We start from the raw sequence: 22,863 nt of genomic DNA, 5'->3' as shown, positions 1-22,863 counted from the left end.
AGGACTCCCCTGACACCTGCACAACCACCCCCATCTCTCACAGGCTACAGGGGCCCTTTTCTCCAGCCAGGCCAAATCATAGCTCCTTCCTGTTCCCCGGCAATTCGGTCTGCTTGCAGGGAGGGTATTGCTCGCTGCAGGCAGCCAGTTCTACCCGTGAGCAGCTTGGCACCTTGGGACCTCTTCTCAGCCAGGTAAGCACTGGAAAGTACCAGCAGCCAGAAGATCTTCCCTCTGCTGCTTCAGCCCAGCAAGATCACTCTTGCTTCAGTTCTGAGTTTTCTTCTTTTTTTCACGCCCTGTCCTGGAATAAGAATGACAAACCCATGTTCCATTTGGGGCGTACTGTGTAACCAGAGGGGCTATGAGGATGGAGGCAGGCAGCACTCCATTTCTCTGTCCCCTCTGACCATCTGCCCCTGCCAGGACTTTGGGCAGAGAACTCCTTCCTCCCACTCTCACTGAGCTCCTGCAATTCTGCTCTGTAAACCTCATTGCATTTCTCTGCAGGGACAACCCTATGCTCTCAACAACACAGTCTATGCCAGCTGACATGGAGCTGTCAGACCCTTCCCAGAATCCGTACTGTGACCTAAATGCACTACAAAGCTGAACTGATCTTTTTTTTTCAAAATGATAGAACTACAGAGGTCTGGTTAAACCTTCCTGGAGGTGTGAGTTAAACTTGTTTCTTCTCAGCAAGAAACCGAGTGTGCTCTGCAGGGGCTCGTCATAGCACCACTCTGTCCCATCTGCAAAAATCGAGGTGTTACAGATGGGTTTGGATTGGCAACACAAGGGACAGCTGTTCACAGCTCAATGGGCCCATGATGCCTCAGGCCATCAGGGCAGAGATGCCACCTGTAGGTGGGCACGAGACCCAGGGGTGGATGCAACCATGGACAGCATCTCCCAGGTTATCCATGATTGTGAGACGTGAGCTGCCATCAAGCAAGCTAAGCAGGTGAAGCCCCTGTGGTATGGGGAGTCATGGTTCAAACAGAAGCATGGCGAGGCCTGGCAGATTGACTACATCACGCTGCCTCCAACCTGCCAAGGCAAGTGCTACATGCTCCCAATGGTAGAAGCCACCCCGGGATGGTTGGACACCCAGCCTGTGCCTCCTGGCACTGCCCAGAACACCATGCTGGGCCTTGAAAAGCAGGTCCTTTGGAGGCATGGTACCTGTGAGAGAATTGAGTCCACCAAAGGGACTTATCTCAAGGACAGCCTTATCAACACCTGGGCTAGAGAAGCTGGCATTGAGTGGGTACATCACATTCCCTACCATGAACCAGCAGCCAGGAAAGTTCAGCAGGGCAATGAACTCTTCAAAAACACATTGAAGGCAATGGGGGGATGGGACCCTCAAGCAGTGGGAGATGCCTTTAGCAAAGGCTACATGGTTAGTTAATAGCAGAGATTCCACCAAGCAAGGTGGCCATGCCCAATCCGAGCCCCTGTGCACAGCAGGTGGAGGCAAGGTTCTGGTGGTGCACATGGGAGGTGTGCTGGGAAAGACTGTTTGGATTAATTCTGCTCAAAGACAAACCCACCTGTGGGATTGTCTTTGCTCAGGGACCAGGTTGCACTTGATGGGTGATGCAGAAAGATGGATAAACACAATGGATATCTCCAGGGGACCATGTTTTTGGGGTGAATTGCCCAAAACACTGTGCTTGTATCCATATCGGCATCTATGTGTGTATGTATATAATTAGGATAATATATGGATGTTTATAGTTTAAAAGTCAAAGTTTGATGTAACGTGTTGGTATGGGAAAAATTCAGGGTGGAAAATGTTGTGTGTTTGGGGTGGTTTTTTTGGTGAATTTTCTCTCATTTGGTACCTGGAAGGGAGATGTGGAGAGGAGAGGGCAGTTGATGCCTGTGGGGAATGAATTGTCTGTGGGACAATTGAGATGCAGAAGGACTGGCCAATGACTCTCCCATTCCACTGGAAACTTCCAGGGAGGGAGGGCAGGGTTGGGCACTGGCTTGCTGAGAGAAGAACCTGCTGGCCATGCTAGGAGCAGGGCAGTTTGGGCAGTTTCTGGTGCTGGACCCGGCACTGCTTCAGAATTCTCCTTGCCAGCCATAGGTGAGCCCATTGCTTGCAGCAACTGCTGGTTGATGGGGACTTTTCCACACTCACCATTGCCAGGAAGATCCTCACCATCTGTGTGGGTGCTTGAGGGGAAACGGGACCACCCCACCTATTCTCTCTCTCTCTGGAGAGAGGGAGCCCCAGGTGCTGCTTGACTGGAACCACAGCAGAGCTGCCATGGCCAGGATACTGCCACAGACAGGTGAGAACCTGGGGAAAGCAGAGCCCCAGCTTCCCTCTGTCCCCGAGGCCGCCGTTACCCCTGGGGTGGCTCAGGGCTCGCAGCCGGGGGCCCCTGGAGCCCCTGGGCCAACAGCGCCCCCCGGAGCCAGGGCAGAGTCACTGCAGCCGCTCTGCCTCGCCGGCAGCTCACAGCGCCCTCTGCCGGTTGTGGTCATAACTACAGCAAAGGCAGAACTGCTCAGCGGCTGGGAAGAGTCTGGCATTGCTTGGGGGTGCTGGTGGCTTTTCTCTCTTGTTCACCTATTTTTATATATATTCTAGTAAAGAACTGATATTTCTTTTCCCATATCTTTGCCTGGAAGCCCTGTAATTTCGAGTTGTAATGATTTGGAGAGAGGGGGCTATCTCTCCATTCCAGGAAGTTTCCCAGCTTTCCTGGAAGACACCTGTCTTTTAAACCAGGACAATCTGCTGTCATTAATGGAGAAATTGACTTAGGGGGTAAAGGAACTCACAGATACTTGAAGCTTCAGCCCTTGCCTAGGAATTGTTCCTGATCTTCACAAAACAGGGGCTTTGATGGTTTGAAGAATAGTCTTTGAATGATCTCTACAGCCCAGCTTTTACCTCCCTCAGAGTGCTCCTTCCCACAGTATGTCACACCAGTGTAGCACAGATCCTGTGCAGGTGACATCCACTGTCACCAACAACAGGACCACTTTACCTACCACCAGTGAGAGGGAGCGCGGTTCATTCCATTTTTTCCCGCGTAAGATATGGAGCAGAAATCCTTCTTGTAAATCCTTCCATTTCTTTCTGAATAAGTACATACAAGCGAGGATGCCTTGCACAGACTCTGCCTTCTTGGAACCCTGGGGATCAGTGGCACAAAGTCTGGCGGTGGCCGTTGGAAGGACAATGCTGAGTCCAGTCCTTTCTGACACCTTTGTTAGTTAATTGGGTGATGGGGCCAGGGCGTGCCCTCCCACAAACCAGGAGGAGTGGCTGATCTGCCAGAGAGAAGTGCTGCCATCCAGAGGGACAGTTCAACAAGGGTGACAGTTCAATGACAAGAGCTGAGTCCTGTCCTTGGGAAGGAACAACCACAGGCACCGGTATCTGCTGGGGGCCACCCAGTTGGAAAACTGAAGTTTGGCAGGGTTCTGCTGGACCCCAGGATGCCCACGGGCCAGCAATGTGCTCCTGCAGCAATGCAGAACAGCGTCCTGGGCTGCACTGGGAGCTGTGTCACAGCTGGCCGAGGGAGGGGATCCTTTCCCTCTGCTCCACACCAGTGAGGCCAGCCCTGGGGTGCTGGGCCCAGAGCTGGGCTGCCCAATACGGGACACAGGCACAGACTGGACAGAGTCCAGCACAGGGCCATGAAGGTGATGGAGGGACTGGAGCGTCTCTGCCATGAGGAGAGGCTGAGAGAGCTGGGACTGCCCAGCCTGGAGCAGAGCAGGCTCAGGGCATCTCATCCATGGGGATAAAAACGTGGAGGGGAGGCTGCAGAGGGGACAGGGCCAGGGACAGCCCCAGGGCCTCGGGCACAAAGTGAAACACAGGAGGTGCCCTCTGAGCTCAGGAGGCACTTCTGCACTGGGAGGGTGGCTGAGCACTGGTGCAGGTGCCCGGGGAGGTGGGGGAGTCTCCATCCCCGGAGAGACTCAAAAGCCACCTGGACACATCCTGGGCAGCTGGCTCTGGGTGGCTCGGCTGGGGAGCAGGAGCTGGGCAAGGTGACCCAGCCTCCCCCAGCCTGAGATTCTGTGACTCTGAGAAAAAACAGGCTGCAGTTCTCTAAGGACAAATGAAAAAGCTCCACACACGGCAGGTTTCTCCTGCCCTCAGCAAAGTGGTTCATGGCACGTGTCTCCCTTCTGCAGATTCCTCCCTGGAGTGAGGATGCTCCTCAAGGTCACGCCTTGAGGCTGAGAGAAATGTTTGCCCGTGGTCATTGGTTTGGGTGAGTAGCATCAATCTTTAAGAATTGGTTTTTGCTGCCTTGACTAGAATTGCTTCAATGTTGCTTCAGATATAATGCACTGTACTGGAAGTTATAGGTCTCTGCCCTGGGTAGTAAATCACCCTGATATAGATCCATTAGTTTAATGGTGATCATAAGAAACTCTTTATTTTTCTATAAATATATCCTACATCGTATGGAACAGAGTTGTATAAAGGTTCTATACTATCTATCTACACCTATACTATCCTTTAAACATAAACTATTGGCTAGTCTAAAACTGCATCCAGCTGCAGCCTGGCTCCTCTCTGAGACGTTCAGGAAGCAAGGAGGTCCCTTCTGCACCTTGTATCTCCTGCCTGCTCCCTGCACAGCTCTCCAGGTGGTCCTCTTGGTCTTGGGCCAGCTGTGACTGCAGCAGGGACACCTGAAAGAGGCACAAGGCCCAGCTCAGACAAGCCCACGCTGGCAGGAGCACCTGCAGCGCCACAGTTCCGGCTCTCGGGGCAGACACAGCCTCAGCCCTCATCAATACTCTGCCCTTGGGCAAGGGGAAAGGAACAGGCTCCCAGACAGAACAGAGCTCAGATGGTCAACAAGTCCAGCTCAAGGCTGGCAAACCCTTCCCACGTCCATTCCTCAGCCACCACAGGTCTATTAGAGAGACTTCCAACAGCATTGAAAAACCCAGCTCTGCTTTCCAAAGCACACATTAGGGCCACTCACCCCTTCCACAGGCTGTGCATCAGCAGGAGGGCTGCCACTCCCCTGAGCTACTGGAGGACTCTTCTATTTCAAAAGCTGACTGATTTTGATGGGCAGACTCCTGGACAGGCAAGATAAAGTAGTCTGGGAGGAACACTCGCCTAAAAGTTCGGGTTCTTCTCCTTTCAGGTTCCACCTGCACATTGGATGGGAGAGAAGGTCACAGAAAGCTGTCAGCAAACATGGAGCAAAAGGACCTCTGGACAGCAAGGCAAGGAGATCCCTACTCTGAGACCCTGAACTGCACCAGACAACACTGGGGGCAAAAAGCTCTCGCGGGGGGCTGTGCAAGAGAGGCCAGTGTGTGTGTGCAGGGACATGGCACCAGGGATGGGGCAGTGGAGTGAAGGTGCCCTTGTGAAAGCCAGGGTCTGCCACAAGAGAGAGAACAAACAACGGGGTGTGTCCACAGCAGGGACAGGGAGAGGCAAGGGAATGAGCAGATGTCTCCAAAGCACTGCCTGGGCTGAGGTGCCAAGTTCCAGAGGAGCCTGAGGCTCTGCAGAGGCAGTGAAAGCCCAATTTACCTGCTCGCCACTTCTACTGGGCACAGTGGATAATTCAGGCCTCTCTCTCTTCTTCTCTGCTGATGGACCTGGCTGCTTAGATTCCAGGCTGGTCCTCGAGCCATGTAACAGCTGCTCCTCTTGTGCTCCAACAGCCTGCTGGGTATGCAGAGAGATGATTCCCATATTTCAAACACCACAGAAGCTGTCCCTCAGAAATCTCCATCTCGGGAAGCATCCTAGAAGCACCAGCAGTGCAGCTGCTGTTCAGCCCTCAGAACAAAACTCAGCTGGGTTTAGTCCATCACTCTGCTCACCTGCTCCATTCCTTTGCACACAGAATCCAAACCCCCATGTGTTGCCTCCCCTTGTGTGGGCACAGGAGAAGCAGCTCCCATGCCCAGCTTTTGGCCTAGAGCTGGTTTGAACAGTGAGCTCCTGCACAGGCAGCCCAGGGCCAGGGAGCAAATTCTCCCTCTCCCAAACATCAGAGTATTCCACACCGGGAGCAAAACACAATATGGGCAACCAAGCCCAGGGGAAGAATGAGCCTTCAAGCAGTCCCGAGGCCTTGAAAGTCATCTAACTCTTCTTTCCTGACACCACAGGCTTCTGTTCCAGAGGAGCCTGAGGCTTTGCAGAGGCAGTGAAAGCCCAATTTACCTGCTCGCCACTTCTCCTGGGCACAGTAGATAATTCAGGCCTCTCTCTCTTCTTCTTCTCTGCCGATGCAAGCAGTTTCTTAGATTCCAGGCTGATCCTCGAGCCATGTAACTGCTGCTTCTCTTGTGCTCCAACAGCCTGCTGGGTATGCAGAGAGATGATTCCCATATTTCAAACATCACAGAAGCTGTCCCTCAGAAATCTCCATCTCGGGAAGCATCCTAGAAGCACCGGCAGTGCAGCTGCTGTTCAGCCCTCGGAACAAAACTCTGCTCCCTTTAGACCATTCTTTAGCTCACCTGCTCCGTCCCTTGGAATGCCACGGCATGACCAGCCCATGCTGCCTCCCCTTGCAAGGGCACGGGAGGAGACGCTCCCATGCCCAGCTTTTGGCCTGGAGCTGAACAGCAAGCTCCAGAGCTGGATCAGTCGTTCCAGGCGTGCCAGGAAACAATCTGGCAGTCAGTGGTCTCTGGCTGGAGCCAGGCAGACAGACAAGGCTGCCTGCTGCAGCCCGGGCTGCTTTACCCAAGCAGGCCTGCACTGACAAGGATAGAGACCCACCTCTTCATGGGAAACATCTCTGGAATAATTCAGGGACGCTGCAGGAGACTGCAAGTCAATGCCAGTGTCTGCTTGGATACGAGTCTTTCCCTTCAGGAAGGCCAAGCGTTTCTGCAGAGCCCCTTTGGCAATTTTAAACGTGGTCAGTGCAGCACTCAGAGTGTTCCCTCTTTCTTCCTTCAAAGCAGCAGCCCCATGTTTCAACTCTTCCTGCATGGTTTCCTTTTCACTGTCCAATTGTTGCATTCTTTCCTGCTGACTTTGAATGTTGAGTGCACGCATTTCATTTTTCCTTTCCAGATCTCTCGTCTGCTGCTGGTACAATTCCTGTCCATGCTGCCAAAACAGGGAGAAAAAGGGTCACTCATTCCCTCTCTTGGTTTGCTTTTCATACCAGATCTGGACTCCTGCAGCAGGGGCAGGCACAGGCTGCCCCTCTCTCTCTGCTCCTCAGGATGCTGCAGACCTTAGCTGGGATCCCCCTTGATGCTGCATCTTTCCCAGCTCACTCAGCCCCTCCCAGCTTCCTTTCTGCTGTTCCCCGACCTCCTGCAGCTCCACTCCAGTGCTCCTTTGGGGAGGAGCTGCCAGAACTGCAGCCAGGATTTCAAGTGCACGCTAAGCAGGATTCAGGCAGTGCCAGGAGGATGTGCTCTCCATCAGGGAGGAAGGGAAGAGCAAACACCCCCAGCCTTTCTTTCCCTGGGGCTGGGCTGACAGGAGTGGTTTTCCACCTCTCCTGTGTAGAGTTTCCATGGCTCCATCCCTGAGAGCCTCACTGCCCTCTCTGGGAGCAGCAATGGCCAGGTCAGTCTGTCATCCTCTGCTGCCACTCAGGACGAGTTCTCCCCTTGCAGGCACACGTCCTGGTGGGGATCAGCACTTGGCTTTCCTCTCCTCTCTCCCCACTGGCTGCTCTCACATGGCCAAGGCCAAACAGCTTTCTATTAACAGCAAACTTGGGACTCTCCCCCCTCCTTCCAGATCCAGATATTTAGAAATCTGATCATGGGTTTGGACACCAGGAATTCCCCAAACCATGCAATGTCAATAGGGACAGTGAGGACATTGAGAACTAAAGGTTCTAGGGCACAGAAGCCCAGCATGGAGGAAAATCAGCAGCCTCAGCATTAAGTGGCTTCACCATGACTACAGCATCTTCTCCTCCTTATTCAGAAGAATGGAATTACAAAAGTTATACTGGAAAAAGGCGCCCCTTAGAACTGTGAACACAAGGTCCCAACATAACTAGGAAATGGCCTTTAGTGGCATCTGCCAATCTCACCAGCACATCCTTCCTTTCCTTCTCCATGATTCCCAATTTCTTCTTCAGAGATTCCACCTCCTGACGAAGAGTCACAGACTCTTCCCATCTTTCAGTGGCCTCTTTCTCCAGGGCAGTTACACGAGAAATGTGCTTGGCTTCTTCCTTCCACCAGTCTGCAGCAGGAAAGGGGAAGGAGAAGTAGAAGGGGAAAAGCAAAGCAAAGCCAAACTGATGTGCATCCTGCAAAGACAACAGCACTGTCTTCTCTGCTTGCCTGTTTTTGCCAGGCCCCAAGCCCACGAAGGTTCCAAAGCTGACAGAAATGAAGGAAAGTTCCCAGTAGAGAAAAAGGCAGGAATGAAAGGGGCAAGGTTCAGAGGGATAGGAAAGTGTGTTTGCTCTTGGCCTTGTGCAGAGTGAGCAAGGCAAGAGAGATGAAGGAGAGGGGATGCCTGTGCAGGCCTGCTCCAGAGAGGCCAATAGCCTGGAGGCTCTGGCAGGGCCTGGATTTTGGGGGAATGGAGCTGAGGCATCTAGCTACAGCTCCTCAGCTGGTGAGACAGCATGGGGCAGTGAGTGGCAGAGGAGAAGCTGTACCTTGCTCACATTCCTCCAACTCCTTCTGCAGCTCCAGGTTGCAGGCTCTGAGGTTGTCTCTCTGAGCCTCTGTTTTCCTCAGCTCCAGCTCCACAGCCTTACACTGTGTGGCCAAGGCAAGAGCTTTGTCTTCAGAGCTCTGGAGCTTCACACGCAGCTCAGACACCTCAGCCTCCAGGACGTGCACAGAGTCCCTCAAAGAGCGTTCTCCTGCTCGAGACTCTTCCAGCTCCTTCAGCAGCTTCTTCTGTCGAGTTGCCTGGGAAGCCTCCATCTGCAGCACTGCGTCCTGCAGGGCCAGGATCTGGAAGATGGATGCACACAGCCTCAGGGACAGGGCTGCTCCTGAGGGAGCAGAGTGGGCCGCAGGGAGAGCAACAAAGGAGAAAAGATTTCAGGCAAAAAACATGTCAAAACCAGAAGGCACAGAAGCAAGGATTCCAATGGAGAGAAATGTAGAGAAAACAAGTAAGGGAGGCACTGGGCATCCTTGGGCGGCAGCTCTGAACAGCGGCTCAACTGGCTGTGCTGGAAGTGCCCTGCCCAGCCTGCCACAGCCACCTCTGTGTCCCCACATTGCTCAGTGCCCGGCACAGGCCCACACTCTGTCTGGGACAGCACTGCTAACAGAGGGACAGAGAAGCCCCAGAGGAGTCTGCTGCTGCTTCTCTTCCCAGACTTCCTGCTGGGACCCGGGAGAGGATGGGGGAAAACTTCTGCAGCAGACACCAAATCCAGCCTCAGGATGCAGCAGCAGCCCCGGGCAGAACACGGCAGCTGTGGATGCTGCTGGGAGGGGAAGGAGGTTGGAGCCTCCAAGCCAAAGGTGCTGTTGTGTGTCCCTGGAGAAGAGGATGCCACTGCACAGCTTACCTGCGTGTTGAGCTCCCGCAGTTGTCCAGCACGGTTGGAAGAGAGCTGTTCGGCCAGCTGAAGGGCAGATTGACACTGAGACACCTGATTGTTCAGTGCCAGGTTCTGCTCTTCCAGCGATCTGAGGCACACATTCTTCTCCTCCAGAGACAGAATCAGGCTAGAAGGGAAGCAAGCAACTCATTACTAACTGATATCACATGTGCAGGGTGGCAGGGACCCTGCTTGACCCCCTGCAGGCAGCTGGGGACATTTGATGAGGAAGGATGCAACAGAGACATTCTTGTTTCTGGGCTGCCTCCGAGGGCAATCTGGCCTCGATCAGCAATCAGGGCCTTAAGATGGTTCTGCCCAGAAATAGCATCAGATGCCAGGCTGATCCAGATCCCAAAGGCTTCAAGTTACAGTACCCAAGGTGGAGCTGATGGATGTATCCAGCTCCTTACAGCGCAGCTCGGCCAGTGACAACACACCCACCTAACCACAGTGTCAACACACCCACCTAACCACACAATACACCCTAGAGGGAAAGAGCCCCCCTAAAAATCTTTGTCTTCAGAAGAACTCTGTCTGAAGGCTTAAAAGAAAAGAAAATGAAACACAACATCCAGAAAATCAGATGTGATTGCATGGAGAGTTCAGAATCTGCCATTCAGGAAATGCTGCCAGAGTCCCTGGCAGGTGCAAAGAAGGCAAAGAGGGAATCCATTCACCACAATGCAGAGTCCCACAGGCTTTCATTTACCTGGCTTTTTCCTTCTCTAGGGCATTCACTGACGCCTGCAGTTCTGAATTCTGCTGAGCCACTTCTTCCCAGTGACTCTGTTCCCTCTCCAAGTTCTGCAGATGCTCCTGCAGCTGCTTGTTCTGATGTTCTGCCTCCTCCAGCAATTTCTGGATGTGCTCAATCTCCAACATCTTCTGCCTGGACTCTTCCTGGGCCTCCTTCACATCTTGCTGGGCTCTCTGCACAGTCATTTCCTGGCATTCTCGGGAGGCTTCCAGCTGAGATGTCAACTCTTCCACCTCCAGTCAAAGAGAACAAAGCAGTCAGAGGCTACAGCCACAGCTTCTCACTCTCAGCCACAGCAAGGCTGTGAGCAAAGGTAAAGGACAATTTCCATTTCTCCCTGTCCTGAGAGCACCAGATTCACAAAGCATATGGACAACTTGTTTCAGTCTCTCAGTGGCCCACCACCAAGGGCACCTGAAAAAGCACCTGCCAAGCCAAGGCTAGCAAGAAGAGGCCAGCAGGAATCCATGCTGGTGGTTGCTGGCCAACAGCGCAGAGGACTAGCCCAGCTGTCCTGAGCAGCAGCTGACATTCAGCAGAGGATTGAGTGTCCCCCAGAGCAGCTGCCATGGAGCTCCCAGAGCAGGAGACAGCCCCAGGGCTCACCCCAGCAGCTGCTGCTCTGCCATGGAAAAGCAAAAAGGCCACAGACCCCTGGCTTCATGACTGCAGTGTCACTGCAGTTTTACTCACCTGCTTTTGTAGAGCCTCCCTCTGCTCAAGGAGGAGATTCATTTCCTCTTTGAGGCCTTGTAGCTCTTCCTCATGCCTCCTCTGCACTGCCTGGACTTCTCTGTGAGCCTCCTGTAGCTCATCCTGCAGATTTGCCTTGATGGTCTGGCAACAAAAAGCAGAGCAACTCCCTGGGACCTGCCCTCAGGCTCACCTCTTTCCATGTGCTGCCCCAAAATCCCATTCCCTCTGCTGCTTCTTTTGGCTTCTCTCCCCAGCTCTGCTTCACTGCAAGCCTTCCTTCCTGGGGCTGAGCTCTGGAGCTTACCAGGCTCTGTGCTCCCAGGGCCTGAAGCAGCCCTTGCTTCCTCAGTCCCAGGAGCTGCCTTTTGTGCCCTGGTCACTGCCCTGTCCTCTGTAGCCTGCCTACTCACACTCACCTGCCCCTTCTCTTGCTGCTCTTTCACCTCCTGCCTGAGCTGCTGGACCTGCTGGCGGGCTCGGCTGAGCTCTCCCTGAGTTTGGAGCAGTGCCTCTGCTAAAGCACTCTTCTCCTCCTGCTCTTCCAGCAGGACCTGCACAGAAGGAAACAGCAGAGGCCTTCACACTTCTCCTGCAACATCCTTGTGGCAAGAAGCAAAGACTGATGGGCTCACGTGCTCTCAGAGCACTTGGCTGCTGCTGCCCTGGGCCACTGCCTGCTCTGGGGGAGACACAGCTTCCCAGGAAGTGACTTAAAACACAGCCCAGAAGACATCTCTGGGTTACTGTTCAGAAATACTCCAGGCAAGCCTTTAAAAAGATCTTTCTCCTGTCAGCATTCCTGCTACACCCTCCCCATGCCCACTAAAGAAAAGTCCTACAAACTCACCTTGGCCATGAATATATACGAGTACACACACAATTAGAAAAGAGAAACTGGAAAAAGGCGCCCCTTAGAACTGTGAACACAAGGTCCAAACGTAGCTAGGAAATGGCCCTTTGTGGCGATCTTCAATTCTCACCAGCACATCCTTCCTTTCCTTCTCCAGGTCCTCCAATTTCCTCTGCAGAGATTCCACCTCCTGACGAAGAGTCACAGACTCTTCCTGCCTTTCAGTGGCCTCTTTCTCCAGGGCAATTTGGCGAGAGATTTGCCTGGCTTCTGCCAGCACCCACTCTGCAGCAGAGAAGGGGAAGGAGAAGTAGAAGGGGAAAAGCAAAGCAAAGCCAAACTGATGTGCATCCTGCAGAGACAACAGCACTGTCTTCTCTGCTTGCCTGTGTTTGCCAGGCCCCAAGCCCACGAAGGTTCCAAAGCTGACAGAAATGAAGGAAAGTTCCCAGTAGAGAAAAAGGCAGGAATGAAAGGGGCAAGGTTCAGAGGGATAGGAAAGTGTGTTTGCTCTTGGCCTTGTGCAGAGTGAGCAAGGCAAGAGAGATGAAGGAGAGGGGATGCCTGTGCAGGCCTGCTCCAGTGAGGCCAATAGCCTGGAGGCTCTGGCAGGGCCTGGATTTTGGGGGAATGGAGCTGAGGCATCCAGCTACAGCTCCTCAGCTGGTGAGACAGCATGGGGCAATGAGTGGCAGAGGAGAAGCTGTACCTTGCTCACATTCCTCCAACTTCTTCTGCAGCTCCAGGTTGCAGGCTCTGAGGTTGTCTCTCTGAGCCTCTGTTTTCCTCAGCTCCAGCTCCACAGCCTTACACTGTGTGGCCAAGGCAAGAGCTTTGTCCTCAGAGCTCTGGAGCTTCACACGCAGCTCAGACACCTCAGCCTCCAGGACGTGCACAGAGTCCCTCAAAGAGCGTTCTCCTGCTCGAGACCCTTCCAGCTCCTTCAGCAGCTTCTTCTGTCGAGTTGCCTGGGAAGCCTCCATCTGCAGCACTGCGTCCTGCAGGGCCAGGATCTGGAAGATGGATGCACACAGCCTCAGGGACAGGGCTGCTCCTGAGGGAGCAGAGTGGGCCGCAGGGAGAGCAACAAAGGAGAAAAGATTTCAGGCAAAAAACATGTCAAAACCAGAAGGCACAGAAGCAAGGATTCCAATGGAGACAAATGCAGAGAAAACAAGTAAGGGAGGCACTGGGCATCCTTGGGCGGCAGCTCTGAACAGCGGCTCAACTGGCTGTGCTGGAAGTGCCCTGCCCAGCCTGCCACAGCCACCTCTGTGTCCCCACATTGCTCAGTGCCCGGCACAGGCCCACACTCTGTCTGGGACAGCACTGCTAACAGAGGGACAGAGAAGCCCCAGAGGAGTCTGCTGCTGTTTCTCTTCCCAGACTTCCTGCTGGGACCCGGGAGAGGATGGGGGAAAACTTCTGCAGCAGACACCAAATCCAGCCTCGGCCTCAGGGTGCAGCAGCAGCCCCGGGCAGAATACAGCAGCTGTGGATGCTGCTGGGAGGGGAAAGAGGTTGGAGCCTCCAAGCCAAAGGTGCTGTTGTGTGTCCCTGGAGAAGAGGATGCCACTGCACAGCTTACCTGCGTGTTGAGCTCCCGCAGTTGTCCAGCACGGTTGGAAGAGAGCTGTTCGGCCAGCTGAAGGGCAGATTGACACTGAGACACCTGATTGTTCAGTGCCAGGTTCTGCTCTTCCAGCGATCTGAGGCACACATTCTTCTCCTCCAGAGACAGAATCAGGCTAGAAGGGAAGCAAGCAACTCATTACTAACTGATATCACATTTTATCAACTCTTAGGACTTGCATCAGCTCAGGGAAAAACTGCTCTGTCTGATGAGGTTTGTCTGAACAACTTGGCTGTTTGTTCCTCATGCAGTCCCAGCCCAGCATGTGCCTACTCTGCTTTGTCCCTGAAGGAACAGTGAGTTCCTGCCTACATGCCCTACCTTCTTTTTGAGATGGAAATGTGAATTCAAACATAACAAAGTCTTGTCATGAAGACATTAGGGGAGAGGAACAATTTCCTTCTGACTAACCAGGCTCCAAACAGGGAGGTTTGGTCAACATGGAAGAGACATTTGCTTCCCCCACCTTACACATCCAGGTAGGATGAGCAGCACCCTACAGCCAGGGGATCTCTGGCAAGATCCCTAAGATTTACCAGCACCCCTCCTAATTTCACCTAGAGAAACAATGGCTAAAGTGGCAACCGAGGCTTGGAGCACAACCTGATGGAAGATGCAGAAGGCTCCAGGCAAGCAGGAGTGCCCTGCCTTTCCTTTGTCTTCTTGGAGGAAGAATCCTGTGGCACTGAAGCCTGGCAGGACTTGATCAGCTGCAGGAGCCCCCCATACCTTGGTCCTGTTTCTTGCATTCTTGGCACAGTCAGAAATGCCTGTGACTGTGCAGGGTGGCAGGGACCCTGCTTGACCCCCTGCAGGCAGCGGGGGACATTTGATGAGGAAGGATGCAACAGAGACATTCTTGTTTCTGGGCTGCCTCCGAGGGCAATCTGGCCTAGATCAGTAATCAGGGTCTTAAGATGGTTCTGCCCAGAAATAGCATCAGATGCCAGGCTGATCCAGATCCCAAAGGCTTCAAGTTACAGGACCCAAGGTGGAGCTGATGGATGTATCCAGCTCCTTACAGCACAGCTCGGTCAGTGACAACACACCCACCTAACCACACAATACACCCTAGAGGGAAAGAGCCCCCCTAAAAATCTTTGTCTTCAGAAGAACTCTGTCTGAAGGCTTAAAAGAAAAGAAAATGAAACACAACATCCAGAAAATCAGATGTGATTGCATGGAGAGTTCAGAATCTGCCATTCAGGAAATGCTGCCAGAGTCCCTGGCAGGTGCAAAGAAGGCAAAGAGGGAATCCATTCACCACAATGCAGAGTCTTACAGGCTTTCATTTACCTGGCTTTTTCCTTCTCTAGGGCATTCACTGACGCCTGCAGTTCTGAATTCTGCTGAGCCACTTCTTCCCATTTACTCCAGTCCGTCTCCAAGTTCTGCAGATGCTCCTGCAGCTGCTTGTTCTGATGTTCTGCCTCCTCCAGCAGCTTCTGGATGTGCTCAATCTCCAACAGCTTCTGCCTGGAGTCTTCCTGGGCCTCCCTCCCATCTTGCTGGGCTCTCTGCACAGTCATTTCCTGGCATTCTCGGGAGGCTTCCAGCTGAGATGTCAACTCTCCCACCTCCAGTCAAAGAGAACAAAGCAGTCAGAGGCTACAGCCACAGCTTCTCACTCTCAGCCACAGCACAGGCTGTGAGCAAAGGTAAAGGACAATTTCCATTTCTCCCTGTCTTGAGAGCACCAGATTCACAAAGCATATGGACAACTTGTTTCAGTCTCTCAGTGGCCCACCACCAAGGGCACCTGAAAAAGCACCTGCCAAGCCAAGGTTAGCAAAAAGAGGCCAGCAGGAATCTATGCTGGTGGTTGCTGGCCAACAGCGCAGAGGACTAGCCCAGCTGTCCAGAGCAGCAGCTGACATTCAGCAGAGGATTGAGTGTCCCCCAGAGCAGCTGCCATTGAGCCCCCAGAGCATGAGTCAGCCCCAGGGCTCACCCCAGCAGCTGCTGCTCTGCCATGGAAAAGCAAAAAGGCCACAGACCCCTGGCTGCATGACTGCAGTGTCACTGCAGTTTTACTCACCTGCTTTTGTAGAGCCTCCCTCTGCTCGAGGAGGAGATTCATTTCCTCTTTGAGGCCTTGTAGACCTTCCTCATGCCTCCTCTGCACTGCCTGGACTTCACTGCGAGCCTCCTGCAGCTCATCTTGCAGCTCTGCCTCCACTTGCTTCCTGGTCATCTGCAGCTGTGATATCTGCTGCTGAGCAGCAAACAGCCTGGATTGCAGTCTCTCCTTTGCTGACCTACAAGTTACAATTGTGGACACACATGAGTTGCTTGCTCCAGATGCCCACAGCCCGGTATTCCAGGACAACGTGGCTCAAGATCCCCACACCTGAGTATGGAAAATGGGTCACCTGGAAACTCATCTAGAGAAGGCACATCTGGGCCATTTCAAGAGGAGAGCAGGGCCCTCTGAGGGACTGCCCAGGCCTTCCTTATGGCCTGGCATAGCACAGACTGCCCAGCCCAAGCTGGCCTCAACAGCCAAACCTTCAGTTGCTGTTCCTGACCTATGACACTGGGTAGCTGTGCCCAAACAGGCTGGAGCAAGGAGCAAAAGCCCAGCCTTGCTCACAGCCTTTCTCTCATCAGCACTTCCAAGCTGCTCTGCAGGGGGAGAGAACAGATTCTTGTCCTGGCTGACTCCTGACTTTTTAATGCTCTTGATAATGGACATAAAGGTACATCATCCTCCAGACACTCTGTATTTAAGAGGCTTCAGAACTACTTTGCAAATACAGTAAAATCTCATGGTCAGGGCAGCACTTGTAAAAAATCACAACAGCCTTTTGCCTGAACAACTACCTGAATGCAGAGACTGCACTTTCAACTCTTGCATGGTCATGGAGTAGACTTGCCACCTTTATTTTAGTGTTGCTGGCTAAGCAGACAGTAGCCCAAGGGACTTGTCCTTCCTTACAGAGTGAGAGGGACCATCCAAAGGCACCTTGGAGGCTTTGGCAGCTGGCTGCCCATCAACAATCATCAAGAGTGCCCAGAGGCTGTTGAGAATTCCAAAGAGCTTTCCCTGCTGCTCTCTAACCCGCTCTATGTCCTGTCCCACACTTCTCAAGAGTGTTCTTGGAAGTAGAAATGCCTCAAGATTTTCAGCAGGAGCCTTTGGCTTCACCCTGAATGGCAGTGTGCTACGCCCAAAGTGCCAAGGTAAGATCCTGGAATGCTGAAGATGAAGCTTCCTGATCTGAAGATCAGGATCATGTCAAGCTACTTGGAAAGGAACGAGGGATGTTCAATGCCCAGAACAAGGAACCAAACCCAAGAGAAACCTGAGGTTTCACTCATCTGCATGGTTGAACTACTACTCAGTTCAGGGCTGGGTGGATTGCTTTTGACATCCCACAGGAGCGTGCTCAGTGGCACAAACAGGAGCCCAAGGCTCACGAGAACTTTGCTGGCTTTAGGTGTCAGAAGAATAACCTTCATTTTGTGTTTTTTTTGTTTTTTTCTTGAGACACTTCCATATTCGGTCCACAGAATGTAAAAACATCTGAAAAGGCTCAGCTCCCTGCCTTTACCTGGTCTCTGCCAGCTGCCTGGCAAGGTCTTGTCGGAGCCACTCGGTGGCTGCCAGTCGGCCCTCAAGGTCAGCCTTCTGGCCCAGCAGCTCCTCCTCTTGCCACACCTGGGCCACTTCATGCCCTTGATCAGAGGATTCCTGGCTCAGATACTCCAGAGACCAGCTGGATGACTCTTCCTCCAGAGAATCCTGCAAGTGGGACAAGGTACAGCTCGAGCCCTTCCTCAAGTGCCCTGTGCAGAGCCAGCCAGTGCCACCTCGCAGGCAGCCAGAGGACAAGGAGCACCTGTGCCCTGGGCTCAAAGTTTCCCCAGCTCCGTTCCCTGTTTTAGAGGCTCTGTGGCTGCCCAAAGCCATACATTTTGCAGAAGCATGCAACACTTTGCTGATGAACGTGCATATCCCTGCCTAAGAAATGCGTGTGCCATCTTGAGCCAGGTGTGCACAGCAGTGTGCCTGTCCTCTACTGCCAGAAAGAGCATCTGGGCTGATCTGGCTGCCACAACTGCCACTCCCACAGGTGCTGCCCAGCAATAAGGTGTTCAGAGCCGTGCTAACATCATCCCTCTCTTGCTCCAGCAGATCCCTCTGAAGCTGCAATTCCTCCAATGTCTGCCTCTTGACTTCCAGCTGCCTCTGCAATGAGGGCTCTTTTCCCTCGAGCGCAGCCAAGTCCTCCACTGTACAAGAAGGGGCAAGATGAGTTTTCAAGGGAAAACCAGTCTCCTTTCCAAAACCAACCTCCATCATGTCCTGCTGCTCTGTCTTTTCTGCCTGGGCTGATGCTTCCTTCTGCTGCTTGGTGCTCTTCTGATGCAGACAAAAGGCTCCTGGCTCTGGGATTCCGGTGCATTGCAGCAGAATTTCCCTGGACTTCTCAAGGTTTGCACAGTCACTGCAGAGACAAGGCTCAGTCAGAAGAAACAAGAGGCCTGAAGAGTCAGCAGTGCAATTTTCAGCACTCCAGGATGGAGCTGGGGGCAGTGGGCTAAGGAAGACCTTGGTCTTTCCCTCCCAAGGAAATCCTGCAGAGGCAAAGGGAAAGGAAGGCAGGATTATGCCTTCTTTCAGTAAGAAGCAGTGGCTGGGCAGGGGCACGCAAAGAACAGAATTCAGGGAAGCAGCACAGCGAGAAGGAGTCTTCTATTCCAGCATGGCTCTGCATCTCCTAGACAGCCTTGGGAGGCACAGTAGAGCATGAAAAACCCAGACAGGACAATGCTCGAGAGCCACACTGAGGCCTACACATGGTAGGCAGGTGATTTCTTCTCCAGGACACCTCTGACCTCCCAGGCCTGGAAGCAGATTGCCTCTGGAATGCAGGAGGAGGAGGAGGAAATGCTCACCTACTGATTTCTTCTAGCAGAGAGTCTATGATTTGGTATTGGCTTCTGATCCTCTGGGTTCTCTCCTCTATTTGGTCAAACTGTTGCCACATGCGCCCACAATTCTCTGTAGCTTCCCGAGCCAATTCAAAGGGATGCTGCTCATCAGTGGATGTCAGAGTGGAGAGGATGTTCCCAGGATTGTGGGTGGAAATGATGGAATTGGCCATGCTGTCACCGTTGTCTGCCAGCACCTGAAAGCCCACATCCAGCTGTTAGTCAGGTATTGTGTTCCTATTCCAAAGTAGCACTGAAATGCCTCTTCTGATCCCACAAGAACCAGTGTCCATTCATGGAGAGCCAGTTTCAAAATGCCAGCCAGCTCAGCACAGTTTACTCACCTCAGGGGGTCTGGAGGAACGTTCCTGGTGAGAAAGCCCTCGAGCTCCCTGCAAGTGCACAGGGAAGAGCACACTCAGACTGCATGGCTGCCCCTGAGGCAGTTGCCTCTAAGTGCTTCCCAGCCTGTCCCAGAGCACAGCACTTCCAGCTGAGCTCTTCCTCCCCTCCGTGGCAATATTTTCAGCCCAGCAGTTTGACAGCAGCACAAACAAACATGCTGGAAGGTGTCTCATCACTTCTAAGAACACGAGAAGGGGAGCTGCCCAGAGCCCAATCCATCCTGGCCGTGAACACCCCCAGGGATCCAGGGGCAGCCACAACTTCTCTGGGCAACCTCAAGCCTGGGTGCCAGGGCCTCAGCACCCTCAGAGGGCAGAATTCCCTGCCAACATCCCATCCATCCCTGTCCTGTCTTGGTGGGAAGGCTTGTCCTGTCCCTGCAGGTCCCTGGCTTAAGTCCCTCTCCAGCTCTCTTGCAGCCCTTTCATGCATTGGAAGGGGCGCTAAGGTCACCCTGGAACCTTCTCCAGCCTGGACAACCCCAACTCTTGCATCCTTTTCCCTTGGCACAGGTGCTCCAGCCCTTGGAGCATCTTCCTATCATCCTTCTGACCTCTTCTGGGCCACTGGGGATCATTTTGGAGATGTCTGGGAGAAACTCATTCTTGACTCTGGGAAGCGCTGACGCTGTGCTGTAATTTGGGTGAGGGGAAGGCAATGAAAAGCTGCTGCCTTGTTTGTGCCCATGGCCTCCAGTGGGACAAGGACAGAGGAGGAGATGTGGCTGTGCTCTGGGATATCCAGGAGCCCCCTATTCCCTCCCAGGCCTGTCCCCAGGGCAAGCACCACAGCTGCTGCCAGCTCTGGAACAGCCAACTGTTAATCCCTTGCTAATCCCAAAGGGAACTGTTCCCTGAGGCACAGCCCAGGCCCACCCAGGCCCCTGCAGGGCTTGGCACAAGGAGAGCAGCGGCCTTGACACTCACCCTCCGGGTCTCCATCCGCCCCTTGGCACCAGCAGTGAGGAAGCAGCAGTGACCAAAAGCCCTTGGCCTTAGCAGGGTCTAAACCCCGGTGACCAACGGCCCTTGGTCTTTGCAGGGTCTACACCCCAATATCCAAAGGCCCTTGGCCTTTGCAGGGTGTACACCCCAATATCCAAATGCCCTTGGCCTTTGCAGGGTCTGAATCCCAATATCCAAAGGTTCTTGGCCTTTGCAGGGTCAATAGCACACGAGTGCCGTTGGCCTTTGCAAGGTCCAAGCCCCAAAGAGCACGAGCTGTTGGCAGCTCCAGGGTCCAAACCCCAATAGCCAGGAGCTGCTGATTGTTGCCAGGATCCAATCCCCAGCATTCTATGGCCTTTGTGACAGTTGCCAGGGTCATACCCCCAGCATTCCATGGCCTTTGTGATGGCTGCCAGGGTCCAAACCCCAGCATTCCAGGGGCTGTTGGAGAGGCCCTCCCTGACTCTCCCCCACCCCAGCTCCCTGCTGCTCCTGGCACAGGCCCTGCCTCCCCTGGGTCCCCAGAGCCCTCCTGGGCAGCTGGGCAGGGACCTGGCTCATAAGTCAGCGCTAAGGCTCAGCATTCTCAAACTGCAGGTTCTTTAGGGATGTGCTTAGTTCCTGAGTCACAGGAATTCTTCTGTCTTCCCTGACAAAGGGCACATGAAACAAAAAGCCTAAAAAGTTTCTTGGTGCTTACAAATATTCATGGAAAGTAAAGCTTTGCATTGAGAACAGCCACATGTGGAGGAAGAATGGTGTTTCATGGGCTTTTCAAATTTCTACAGAGAAATGCCAAGAGCTGCAGGTTTTAAGGCTCATCAAATAGATTAAGAACACTGAGACACAACCACAAATGCATTTTTCTCTCTGCTTTCTGTTTGGCATTATATCACTAGGTCTTGTAGGCAGAAGAAAAGTCTTGCTGCTTACATCAAAGATTCCTTGCTAGGAACAGACCTTCAAGAACCAAATGGGTCTGCTTGCAGAAGCTTTGGCAGGTACTTTTTGCCCTCATCTTCGATAGTGTTCATCTGTGTCCTAGGGAGGATTTTTGTGCCCCAGTTGACACGAATGGGCTTCTGAGCAGGGCACAAATCCTGCGTGGAAGAGAAGAGCTGCACCTGCCTTCTCTAAGGCCTGTCTCTCCAGAGACAGATGGCCCAAGGATGTCACTGCCAAGTTAAGGTTGAGAGCGATGCAGCTTCAAGTCTCTGCTTCCACAAGAGCAGCTTTGGGCTCCTTGAGCAGAGCTGCAAAGGAGCAGGACAGCTCCTGGTGAAGGTCTGACAGCTCCTGCCTGGTCCTTGCACAGCTCTCAGTGTAGTTCTGCCGGTGCTGTCGGTCTTGGGCCAGCTGTGACTGCAGCAGGGACACCTGAAAGAGGCACAAGGCCCAGCTCAGACAAGCCCATGCTGGCAGGAGCACCTGCAGCGCCACGGTTCCGGCTCTCGGGGCAGACACAGCCTCCAACTCCAGCCCTCATCAATACTCTGCCCTTGGGCAAGGGGAAAGGAACAGGCTCCCAGACAGAACAGAGCTCAGATGGTCAACAAGTCCAGCTCAAGGCTGGCAAACCCTTCCCACGTACATCCCTCAGCCACCACCAGGTCTAGTACAGAGACTTCCAACGGGATTTAGGAACCATTTGGTGATTTCCAAAGCACACATTAGGGCCACTCACCTCTTTCTCCACAGGCTGTGCCTCAGCACGAGGGCTGCTGCTCCCCTGAGCTCATGGAGGACTCTTCTACTTGAGCTGCTGGGCTGCCAGCCCAGGCATGAGGGGAATGTGGTGCTTGGGTTTTTTTGGTGCTTTCTTGAGGCATTTGAGCACCCCAAGCCCCTGTTTATCCCCATTGTGAAAAACAAGGTTCACTCTCCTGTAAAAATGTAGAAGTTGAATAAAGGACAATAAGAGACAAAGATAATAAAGCAAAGTTTTGGTGGTGTGTGCTTGGCATTTAGCCAAGAGCACACCTGCCATTTCAGAGATGTCCTTTACATACCCTTTCTATTGCATCAGCCTACTGCATAGTCAGAAACAATTATGCCTCTTTAAACTTTTCCCCAAACTAGTTTACATGTTCCAAGAATTGTTTAGCATGGCTGCTCCTCAGGTCCACCTTTTCAGAGCGTGTGCATTTCGTGGCTGTTGTTTTAGTCTGTCCTTGTTATCACCTCCTGTTTGGGCTTTGGTCCATGTTTTCTACAGACAGTGGGTGCTGATAACTGGCATGTCAGCAGCAGGGGGCTCCATCAGATGTTCATTGAATGTTATCCCAACCAAGCAGGCAGTTTAACACAGCTATTTATTTTTATATCAGCTATTTTAATACTGTGTCTAGGCTTTGTTAAAAACAAAAAAAAAAGCCTATATTTTTATAGCAAAGCTACTCTAATATACATACAGAATCCATCTAAATATTTGCAAAAAGCCAGTATTATAATATGTATTTATAATATTACTTTTCCTGACAGCACCCATATCTGTTCCCCTGATAGCCGAAGAGAGGGGCGGGGGTTTGGTTCCACAGGGGTCCTGCAGAAATTTTGGACACAACGTATTACATATCATTGTCCCACATGCCCATGCAAAGTGACTCTGAAAGGCAAAGACAAAGTCTGAGCAGGACTGAGTGACACTGGAGCTAAGTATGCCCCTGTGACACAGACAAGGAACATGTGGGCCAGGGCACCAATGCTGCTCTGAGCCCTGGGGCCCGGGGAGCACTGACATCAGCCCGTGTGGCAGAGTCCCCGCCGAAGCAAAGTCCCCCCAAGCGCTGGCAGCGCTGGTGCCCATCTCCTGCCCCAGAGACCTGTGCCTCCAGAGGGCTTCTCTGCCAGAGGGCAGCCAAAGCTGACGTGCACTGGGGGCTGTGCTCCATCCTACAGGGCCTCTTGGTAGGAGCACCTGGAGCACCTGGTGGCAGCATTTGGTATGGGCCAGATGATGTTGCTCCTTCCTGGAATGATTTTTTCAAGGAAGGGATTAGCAGTAGCACAGAAACACCAACAGCTACAGAATTTCACAGCACAAAGAGACTCCACCAAAACACTGCCATGTTTCCTTGTGCTTTTCTGTCTTTCTTGCACTCGGAAAG

The 22,863-nt window shown here is 53.0% G+C and overlaps 1 long non-coding RNA gene across 1 annotated transcript; it reads left to right on the top strand.

Annotated features, from left to right (window-relative positions):
* Positions 1-3: 3 nt before the first annotated feature.
* Positions 4-21,749, top strand: LOC132335667 (uncharacterized). Its single transcript, XR_009488718.1, has 3 exons — positions 4-194; positions 4,180-4,259; positions 5,154-21,749. It is a non-coding gene; the product is annotated as an uncharacterized LOC132335667 (long non-coding RNA).
* The last annotated feature ends 1,114 nt before the right edge of the window (positions 21,750-22,863 follow it).

The sequence above is a fragment of the Haemorhous mexicanus genome, chromosome 18 (assembly GCF_027477595.1).
Source record: "Haemorhous mexicanus isolate bHaeMex1 chromosome 18, bHaeMex1.pri, whole genome shotgun sequence".
Lineage (NCBI taxonomy): Eukaryota > Metazoa > Chordata > Aves > Passeriformes > Fringillidae > Haemorhous > Haemorhous mexicanus.
This window is presented reverse-complemented; position numbering and strand designations above follow the sequence as displayed.